General features: G+C 32.6%; 1 long non-coding RNA gene across 1 annotated transcript; it reads right to left on the reverse strand.

The window, feature by feature from the left end:
• Positions 1-238: 238 nt before the first annotated feature.
• On the reverse strand, positions 239-2849 carry LOC143054180 (uncharacterized). Its single transcript, XR_012971587.1, has 3 exons — positions 2665-2849; positions 984-1070; positions 239-337 (listed from the first exon to the last, which is right to left on the reverse strand). It is a non-coding gene; the product is annotated as an uncharacterized LOC143054180 (long non-coding RNA).
• Between the last annotated feature and the right edge of the window lie 8986 nt (positions 2850-11835).

Consider the following 11835-nt stretch of genomic DNA (forward strand, 5'->3'; position numbering starts at 1 on the left):
TATGTCTGTTTGTTTAATTCCCTCATCGATGTCGATATTGGAATTTTATGCGACTATCATACAAGTTAGAGGATTAGCTAGCTATAAAAGCAGGTTTTATCCACAATTTTTCTACATAAAACAATACCTATACCAAGTCAAAAAATTGACAGATTTTTCAATTTGGTAAATGACTTTCCGTTTTAAATTTTCCTCGGAGTTTGGTATTTTTGTTAACTAACTTTCATCTACTCCTTACTTTGTTCTGTAAATTGAGATTAATACCACCATCAATTAGCAACCTGACGATATCTATGTTTCTTTTCAATGCAGCATAATAAAGAGCAGTCCCTCCATTCTAAACAGATGAAAAAACAAAACTAACACTTTAAAATTAATTCACAATGATTAAAAGCAACGTATGTCCTCAAACAAACTGTGAATCAACGTAGTATATTATACAAGCCGATTTTACATTTTGCAAACATGTTCTGTGATTTAATATCTAACCCTTGCCTGTTTTGAGTTCTTCATCCTATGGCAACAAATGTAAGTCTTATATCAAATTTGATGACAAAAATTTTCAGAAAAATAGATTATGATCCTATATAACACTGGATGTAATTGTTTAACATTTTACAACTTTTCATTAACGAAACATTCATGGGTAAGAATAAACATCTTTGCTGTATGCATAAGACATGGTTACTATGCACACGCACCTTATCTCGCTACATTAGGAGATTTTCTTAAATTTTGTTTGTTACCTGTCTCTTCTTAATTATTTTACAACATTTGACCATTGGTAAATTAAGTTCACCTAATCTTAAAATGTAATCTTTATTTCAGTTGTACTGTTATAAGTCTTTAGCATGGGTATAGTACTGCTGCATAATATCTTTGAAGTGAATATAAAACAAGTTTTACAATTCTAACGGTATTCGTCCTTGTGCTTCATAAGTTTTGAGGGTAAAGGGATTATTCAATGTATTCAATCAACTCACAAAATCTTGATAGTCTATATTTGCTCCTCCATCTAAGCACCTTTCTAATGTGTGTCTATCTCCGTAGCCGGCAGCCTTAAGCAGCTCCTATGTAACAGTAGAAAAAAACAGTTATTAATTTAAAAGCTAGATAAAAGGCTATAAAATGAAAAACCATAACGTATATTTAATATTGACAGGTGTTATGACACTTGTGTTTTATTCTATATCTAATTTTCAAAGCAAATACATGGCTTTAATGACAAACATCACCATTTTATATTTCTGACGCGTTTTCTGTAGTAACTTTTATGACGAAAGCCGAACGAAAACATTTGAAAGCCAGTGATGTAAAATTAAGTAGAACCAATAACAGATAGATGCCAAAACGGCACAAATAACCAAAAGACATCTAAAGGGTAATGCCAATCAAACAAAAGGAAATGGTATACTATGGGGATGTTTAACTACCTAAAATATCGTGTGTCTCCAAATTTCGTCGGGATTTAATCGTTTTGGCCTATGTCTTTAGTTGCCCCATTTATATTTAAGTCTCCCAAACAAAGTTTGGAGACTTATTGTTTTTGCTCAGTTCTTATTATTTTTCTTCTTCTTTTTCTTTTGCTTTTTCTTTTTCTTCTTCCGCCACACTCAAAAAAATGAACCTGTCCGCAGCGTTTCTCCTAAACCACTTGTCAGATTTACTTAGGGTTTCATAAAATGTTAGACTTATATGTCTAGGTGAGCCATCTAATGTTCGTTTGTGCATAGGGGTCTATTAAGGGATATTTTGGGAGCCAAAAGAAGGGAGGGGTTTACTATAGAACCCTAAGGGATTTTATTTTCGAAAATGTTCAAATGAATATAACTTAAAAACTTTAAGTGATTAACACCCACATTTTTCAGAAATGATCATAGGACAATAAAACATATCACATGAAATAAAGGGGGAATCCCTGGGGGTCATCCCCCCTTAAATTTGAGAATATGCTATTATCTTGTAAACGGTCCAAATCCCAACCCCTAAACAATATATATTATTGAATTGGACGATAAAACAAATTTAATAATATAAAAAGGAAGTCCCTGGGGGTCACCCCAACCCCATTCAATTTGAGAATGTGCTATTATCTTGTAAACGGTCCAGATCCCCACCCCTAAACCATATTTATTTTTGGTAGGGGACAATAACACAAATCGAATGAAATTTAAGGGAAGTCCTTGGGGGTCACCCCACCCCATTCAATTTGAGAAGGTGCTATTATCTGGTAAAAAGTCCAGATCCCCACCCCTAAACCATATATATTCTTGTGTGGAACAATTAAACATATCAAATGAAATATAAGGAGAGTCCATGGGGGTTACCCCCACCCTGTTCAATTTGAGAATGTTCTATTATTTTGTAAACGGTCCAGATTCTCACCCCAAAACCATATATATTCTTGTAGGGGACAATAAAACAAATCAAGTGAAATTGAACGGAAATCCCTATATACGATTTGTATAGGACAATTAAACAAATCAAATGACTATATTACCATAGGAATGTGAGTTATGGCAGTTTTGTTTGGGAGACTTCGTAACAGCATCCTGTTACAATTACTTCTTGTTCATATATGTATTGAAGTCAAACATTGAAATAAAAAAACAAATCATGTACAAGGTCATAGTACTTTCGTTATAACATGAAACTTTTGTTTACCTCGCCCAGCTGTTCAGGTCTCTTTTCTAAACTCATTGCAACAGTTCTGTAAAGAAAGATGTTTGTTTTTATTTAAATGCCTTTGGCAACGAATTTCTTCACAATCTTCTGTTTCCTTCAAGAAATGATTGAAACCTAGCAGAATTATACTAATATCGATTTAAATAATAGTTAGGGCAAATATTTAATCATATTATCAGGAGATATCATTTAGTTGTACACATTGTCTCTAATTTAAATTTTGATAACGAATTATATGTCTCTGTCAGGAACATCTGATGTTGCTGCGTCAAAGTATTCTCTAATATCAAAAGTAGCTGAAGCTGTAGATGACTTCATATGTGAGGCATGCGATTACAGGATTTGTCGAAGCATTGGAAAAAAAAAATCATGTGATGGGATATGTATTGATTAAACTGTTGAAAAATTTAAACATCTATGAACGAAGACTTTAAATGGCGGTACTCAGAGTGACACAATATGTCAATTTATTCGAAAATTTAGAAGCCAAGTACGTAATCATAGGCACGTGATTTCACGGATAGTTAGACATTTTCTGATTTCATTAATGTAAAGGTGAAGAAATATTTACATGTGTTCCCTGAAAATAAGGTAAAATATAAAGAAAAAGTCTTTTCATTGATATTTAATTTACAAATGTATATGATATATTGAGATCTGAATATCCAACAAATAAACGGTAAATTTTTGAGAGAGGAAATTCCAAATAACCAGTAGATAATAATTTTTGTACGAAAGCTTTAACCTGCAAAAATTGAAATACCCGTATACTCACATTTCAATTTAGTGATAATGACATATAGGTACTTCAAAAAATAAAATAAGAAGATATTGATAGGGGGCTGAGAATGTGGATAATCATTCTAAACAGAATAAAGACAGAATATGCATAAAAAATTAATATGCATTTAAAACGTTTTGAAAAATTGGCTAAAATATAAAGGATTATTAGCATTCAAAAGTGATGGGATGTATCAAATTTAAAGATCAGATTTTTGACCAAGGAAATCAGTCGAAAACTAAACCTTTTATATAAGCAAATAGTTATCAAAGGTATCAGGCTTATAATTTGATACCCCTTCTGCAGACTATATCATTACTTGAGATAAAACAATTGAAAAAAACTCCAATCGATTGAATCAAATACATCAAATGACAAAATTCTTGCAATACAAAATGGAAAAAACGTGATTTCGAACAAACCTGATGTAGAAAAATCGAATGAATACTTGTTTTTAATTAAGATAAAGGGCATTATTCAAATAACACATAGATGAGAGGGTGATAGAGCAGATTGGTACCCCGAGAAACCTTTGTCAACCTTTGTCAACCACGGCGGTGCATTTCTTTCTAACCAAAATTTTATAGACGTTGTATGGCGTTTGTTGTTGTTTTCTAAACGCTACAAACGTAGAAACTAATGCATCGTTTAATCAGTGTTTATTGATCCTGTTTGAACTTTCATGTGATCCATGCACATGTTGTTGGTAAACAGATGTATCAAATTCGAACCATTCTAAAATATTAAAAGAAAGGTAAAATATAGGCGATACCTGATGAGGATAGGCCTAGGTCTACATGACCATAATCGTAACACCTGTTTTTAGTTTTAAAACACATACCAGAAATGCATTTCTATTCTTAAAAAACACACAGAATTATCATACAAGCATGTAAGTATGAATTATCAAAAATGTATTCCACAAGAAAAATATGTATCATTCACAGAGTTATACAAGCTCTAGAGTACTCTAAGTTTATGCACTTTTTTTTCAAGAAACTTGATGAATTACGAAGGATTGATCTAGATATCCAAGATTTGTTTTAGACCCGATTGATTTTAATATACTAAAGGTTGAAGTTAGAAACAAATGCAGTGTTTGTACTGACAAACGACAAGCTGAAGACGCTTTTTTAGCGAGTGCATAGTTTATGTAAACTTTGCAAACGTATGTTACAAACAAATTAACAAAGCATATGCGCGCTTAGCCGTTTGCATCGTTTGTGCTAGAAAGAAATGCACTCGTTATATTTGTTTTCTTTCAAGCGAAATGTAGAAATTTGAATAACCAGACAAGTACATATGCACATACGTTTTATTCGGATCTGCGATGGGCAGACTGAAGTGTGATGGTCCTTATGCTGTTGTGAGATGGTATTTACGAAGTGTGATGGCTAGTTTGAATTATTGAATTTTAATGATAAGTAGATTTTTTATATAATTGGTATATAAACGTGCATTCTTTTTGTCCATTAACAATTTGTGGCATTTTGGTATCGCTGATATGTATGAGTATGGTTAAAATAAAAAAAAGTTTTAAAAGAACACCACCCTGTATAAGTTTGTTACAAAATGATTTAAACGCAGTCAGGATTCAATTTGTTGAAATTATCTCCCAATTACTATTCGAACACGCCTACTCTGTTTTTGTGATTCATTGGAAAGGTATTTCACTTAACCCATATATTTCATTTTTTAGTACTGTGAATTTCTTATGTTATAAAGTAAACCTGTAGTCTTGAGATGTAAAAATGATAGAATCTGAAGCGAGATGATGTATCAAATACTCTTGCTTTATACATTTTCAAGACGAAATGTTCAACTCAAACACGCCCTAACATAAAAAGGTACACTCGATTTTCTCTTTTCGATACAATTGTTAACAATTTTTTTGATAGTTTTCTTGAGTCACTTAATGAAAGGGCAGACACAAAAATTACTGAACTAATAGATTGATATGTTCTCCGTCCGTGGTAATTTTTATTTTAAAATCAGAGGTTATGCATTTTCTACAGCCAACTTGATAGATACAAATATGCATGTCGTCGACTTGATATCTATTTTTTTTGTTTAACTTTGTAACAGATAAATTGGAAACTTATGCAAACGGTCTTTTTAAAGTCAAATACTTCGTAATTGAGCAGAAAATTTTCATTTTATTTGTTGCTATTAAATTTTAACAAAATTGTTACTATATTAAACATTACAGTAAGCATTTATCGCCTTTTCTTACAAAGAGCTTCGATTCTTTTGTTCTGTTTCAACCGGGTTACCGCCTAAACGGTGTTTGCAACATTTAAATCAAAAATAAGTTTCATATTATGTATGTCCTTATTAACAGTTTCGTGCTCCTTAAATTTGATGCCTGTACACATAATATGCGCATTTCATTGTTCTTCTCGTAGGAGCTTTTCACTGAAAAAAAGCACTTTCTATTTAATACGGATACTGAAATTCTCGATGTTTACAAACCTGAAAAATTGTAAACCATCGCACTACAGCATGACCATGAGTCATACACCTAAGTACAGCTCTTTGTAAGAACCAGGCAGAGTGCGATATATGAAGGTTTCAGATTTTTTCTGGTAAAAGCATTCCTTGAATACTGCTCTAAAATGAATTTGAGTGGAAAGATATAAGTGGTTGCCATGGTAACGGACACTCTATTTTGGGGTTGTTAAGTGTGGTAAAATTTTTCAAAAATCATCTTTAAGATCAATATATATTCAGAGCCTGATATTGAAAAGAATCAAGTATATTTCATCAATGTTCATATGTAAAGTTGATAAAACTTGGTTTAAGCTTCATTTAAGTTAAGATTCATGTAAACCAAAGTTGTAATTTTTTTGAAAAATTTTGCCAAAAAATGAATATTTTTAACTTTTCTTAATATGGGATTTTTGTGAAATTATCAAATTTTCTCGGGTGTTTTTCAGAAAACTGCAAATGTGTCCAGTATAGTAAGCACTGTAGTTATGAAGTTTGGATACTACTTTACCAAATTAAATAAAAAGATTGTTGGGACTTTCTTTACTTTTATCACCATAGCAACCGATTTTTTCCTTAGAAACGGACTTATTATTTGCAGAATATTACAGTTTCAGAGCTTAAAATGTCCTGAATTGTTTCATAACCGATTAGGAAATACATAAAAGCTAACGCAAACTTTAAATAACTATCGTCAAGTGTTGTTGCCTTCAATTGTTACCATGGAAAAAAAGATTATTCATAGCAACATCCATTTAAAACTGCATAAATGGAAATTTATGTAAAAAAAAACATAAATTGAGGGTGTTTATGTTCAAATTGGAATATGACTTTATTCTTAGCTTCACTCGCAGTCTTGTCTCGTGTTTTGTTTCAAACAGGTCAATAAATGGATTATATAATGTAACATTGGGGTTGGAGGGTTGGGAGAATAGTGGGGTATGTTTTCTTTCAAATTTTTCATACAAGTTGATCTTTGAAAAGATAAATGCGTTTTGTCGGACTTAATTTCGAGTTCATCATCTGATAATCAATTTTTGAAAGTTAACAGATGATGAACTTCATGGGATTGCAATAGCCGGGCAAACCTGGTTTATGGTAAGGCAAGATAAATATGGCCCTTAACAGTTGTAAGAAAATTCTTTATTTCTTAGAGCACACACAAGTCTGAGATATTATCCGACCAGCATATTTCACAAACTTAATCTGCAACATAATAATAAGCTTACACACCAAAAATAGAATCATCTGATCAAAGCATTTCTAAACTGAAACTGAAGTGTGATGGACGGGCGGATAGACAGACAGACAAATTGAACACATGTTAAGTCATAAATCACATGTATATGGCACTCTGCCTGATTCTAATGAAGAGCTGTACTTAATAAAATTAGGTAAAATAGTACATTTTTCGTGCTGTTTAAATTCAACATTGAAGACAAAATAACAAATAAACTGATTTACCATGAATAGTACTAGAAATATCTGATGTGTATTTGACGGCCATTTTGTGTGACTGTCATAGTTAATCGGATACTAGATATTATGGATACCTAATCTTCTTTTTTATATTCATACAATGAAAACACGAAATTGTATCTCCCTTATACATGTTATACATCTAATTATAGCGGAACGGTATTTAATATGTAAAAATGTGCATCACGTAAAAAGTTTATATTTCACTTTATATCTGCGTTTCTAATTTAAGAAACATATATGTGAATGTAATATCAGTATAATATTTTCTCTAACAAGGGGACATTTTGACATCGTAATATAAAAGGATGTCTTATATAAAGTTTGATTTTATCTCAGAAAGGGACCATACAGAAAGAAGTGATGAAAAAATGTTTTGGACTCAAGATACTTTGTCGACCAACAAAAAAGAAATTACACCCTTTGTATTTTTTGTATGATTAGGCCATTCGATGTATATTTAAGATTCAATTGTTTAAGTGAGTTAATAGTTACGGATACAAACATGTAGGTCTCTATATTATCTCTTTTTAGAAGTATTGTTACTGTGCTTTAACAAACAGGCATGCCAGGTATTATAAACATGATAAACGACAATCAAAGCCGCAATCTAGTGACTGATACCTATATACAACCTGATCTTTTCGTTACTTCATTCATGCATATCCTTTTTCCAGCGATCAGTCCCTGATGGTACTCATAAAAGCGCATTCAATTTGATCGATGGCAATAATCATTAAGTTTTATATCTAGTTTAACCTCTCCCATGTATAACAGTCTAGTAAACTTCCATTATATTGACAACAATGTGTGAACGAAACAAACAGCCATAATAGACTAAAAATATAAAGACAAAGTATATAGGCCAAAATGACAAATTAAAGACAAGAAAAAAAATAACCATAGCACAATAACACAATGGCGAGAAGTATAAGTACCGAACCACGCCATAAAAGGATTGTATGGTATTAAGTCCTACGAGAAGGTAAGTAAATCTGATGAATACCTTTACACAGCTCCTCAGTGTAGACACTACCATGTTCGCTTTTATACATCTTTTTGTTCTTCCATTATTTGGTATGAATGTCTATCTAATGTGTATACATAATCCGTTTGTATAAAATTGAAATCATCTAATCATAATGTAAGTTGTTTGTTTTGCTTTGTGTCGATCGCATTAGCCCAAACTTTTTCAATTGATTGTAATATTTTGTGTTGTAACACGACTGTCTTAGTTAAGTCGTCCGCAATCAAGTTTAACACCTGTTCATGCTGTATGTGCATGTCCTAGGTCAGGAGCCTGTTATTTAGAAGACAATTATTGGTATACATGTATTATATATATTTATCTCCGGTGAATAGTTGTCATGTTATACCATCAATAGATATCATGCTGGACTTTTCAGACCGGCTTTTATCGACGTAAATGAAACTAAGAAACATCTGTTTTATGGTTGCAAGTTTTACTTCTTAAACATGTTAAAAGAACTAAGTTTTACTATGAACATTATCTGATTTTCACAAGAAAAGAAGGGAACTTTATCACGGAGCTGTTTTCTGTTAAAATTTTTATGAATCAATCCGTTTTTATTATCTTCTTATCACTCGGCGTCCGTCGTCGTCCGTCGTCCGTCGTCGTCTGTCGTCGTCGTCGTTAACATTTTACATTTTGAACTTCTTCTAGAGAACCACTAAATGGAATGAAACCAACCACGGCATGAATGTTCCTTATGAGTGCTGACCAAATGTTGTTACTTTGTATCCGATCCTTCATCCAAGATGGCCGCCATCGGGGGACTTAGTTTAACATAGGACCCTATGGGAAATGCATACAAATGACTTCTTTTAGAGAACCACTAAATGGAATGAAACCAAACATAGTATGAATGTTCCCTATGAGGTGATGACCAAGTGTTGTTACTTTGTAGTGGATCAATGATCCGAGATGGGCACCAGTGGGGGACTTAGTTTAACATAGGACCCAATGGGAAACACATACAAATGTCTTCTTTTAGAGAACAACTGAATGGAATGAAACCCAACATAGCATGAATGTTCCTTATGAGTGCTGACCAAATGTTGTTACTTTGTAGCCGATCCATCATCCAAGATGGCCGCCAGCGGGGGGACTTAGTTTAACATAGGACCTAATGGGAAATGCATACAAATGACTTCTTTTAGAGAACCACTAAATGGAATGAAACCAAACATAGTATGAATGTTCCTTATGAGGTGAAGACCAAGTGTTGTTACTTTGTAGTCGATCGATCATCCAGTATGGCCGCCAGCAGGGGACCTTATTTAACATATGACCCAATGGGAAATGCATACAAATGACTTCTTGTAGAGGACCACTGAATGGAATGAAACCAAACATAGTATGAATGTTCATTATGAGGTGCTGACCAAGTATTGTTACTTTGTAGCCGATCCAACATCCAAGATGGCCGCCAGTGGGGTGACTTAGTTTAACAAAGGACCCTATAGGAAATGCATACAAAGTCTTCTTCTAGAGAACCACTGAATTGAATGAAATCAGACATAGCATAAATGTTCCTTTCCTTATGAGGTGGTGGCCAAGTGTTGTTACTTTGTAGCCAAATTTCTTCTTTTTTATATGATTTCAAAAACCCAAGTTGAGTCAAGTGAGCGATACCGGCTCTTGAGAGCCTCTAGCTAGTTCATGTTGTGTCTACTAGTATTTTTTTCCCTTATAATCATTATTAATATGAGATTTCAAGATTTAAAGCAGCATGTCCACTGAAAAAGACTGTGCGGAGTAAGAACCTTTTTTAGTGTGTCATTTCAAACATAAAAAACAAAGGATATGGATATCCATTCATGACACAAGATCTATAAACGCACAGTAAAAAGCACACAATGAGCAATGGAACATCTCTTAAAATGATGTTATACATCTCAAAGTCACAGTGAGTCCTTCAACAGGAAGCTTAAAAGGAAACTCACCTCACTTTTAGATGGTACCTAGAACCGGTTAAACCGTTTTAACAAAATTATTCGGATATATTTTTTCAGAAGTAAGACCATCAAATCGGGTCCACTCAAAAAAAGAACATACTGGAAAGAAGTGCGTGTTATAAACAAAAAAGTTACTACACACATGTCTTAATGTCAAACTACACTGTATGTAGAATATACTGGAGAAAAAAAGGTACAATACAATACTAACCTACGCGAGAAACCCTTCAATTCAGTCATTCAGTCATTTATTTCATGACACATATATATACTACAACAAACTGGTACTTAATTATGTTTTTTTCTCCATTTTCCACAAAAAGTTATTTTAGAAAATTGTGTTATTTGTGACACTAATGACATTAACCGTTAAGAAAGTTTGATCGGTGTTCAGTTTATTTTAACACTACACAGAAATAGAAACCTTTCACATAAATAAGCGTAAGATGAGGCTTGTCAATAATATAGTTTTACATAATTGCATACCGAATAAAATTGACAGGTTATATTACAATGTGATGGTATAAGTCAACTGAGTAATTAAAATCTCTTTTTCTCTAAACATATTATTATCGTAATATACCTCACTCGACTTAAACTGTTGTATATAGTTTTATCATGTGTGCGCCATTAAAACATGTACATCTTCTATAGTCTCTAAATATGAAAGTGACTTTTAATTTATTATCGATGATTAGTGTTAAAATATATTATGTTTTGAAAGTATAATCCTGTCTACTTTTCTATTACTTAAAGCATGCTGGTGTTTCCGCATCAGTTGTAGTAAAAGACAAGGAAGAGAAAGAGACATATATTGATAGGTCACCAAGGTGAAAAGATAGATCAACAAAACAGGCAACAAGATAAGCAAAGATAAAAATTAAGTCGTGAAACAGTTCCAAAAAGGAGATTTACTGGATTTTATCAAATATTCATGAATGTAGAAAAATACGTAATTGTTTGCTTCATATTAATCAAATAAAAACAAAAGCACTATTTACGTTTTCATGAAAATTGGTACATATAATCTTCTTGGGTAATCAAACCAAATGTCATTTTAAAAAAGAGGTGTCCATGACTCGTTTTCGAGTTAAATCAGTTTGAATGGTAAAAATCAGCCGAAAACTACATCTTTTCCAGATAAGTCATAGTTTGACGTCGCGAAAATAACAATTTGCGTTAGCAACTTAATAACGTGTACGCAATTTAAACGTCCCGAATTGATACAGTGAATAAACGCATCATAGATACCAGGACTAAAATGTATTTATACGCCAGACGCTCGTTTCGTCTACAAAAGACTCATCAGTGACGCTCGAATCTCAAAAAGTTAAAAAAGCAAAATAAAGTACGAAGTTAAAGAGCATTGAGATCCAAAATTCCTAAAGGTGTTGCCGAATACAGCTAAGGTAATATATGCCTGA

The sequence above is a fragment of the Mytilus galloprovincialis genome, chromosome 12, assembly GCF_965363235.1.
Source record: "Mytilus galloprovincialis chromosome 12, xbMytGall1.hap1.1, whole genome shotgun sequence".
Classification (NCBI taxonomy): domain Eukaryota; kingdom Metazoa; phylum Mollusca; class Bivalvia; order Mytilida; family Mytilidae; genus Mytilus; species Mytilus galloprovincialis.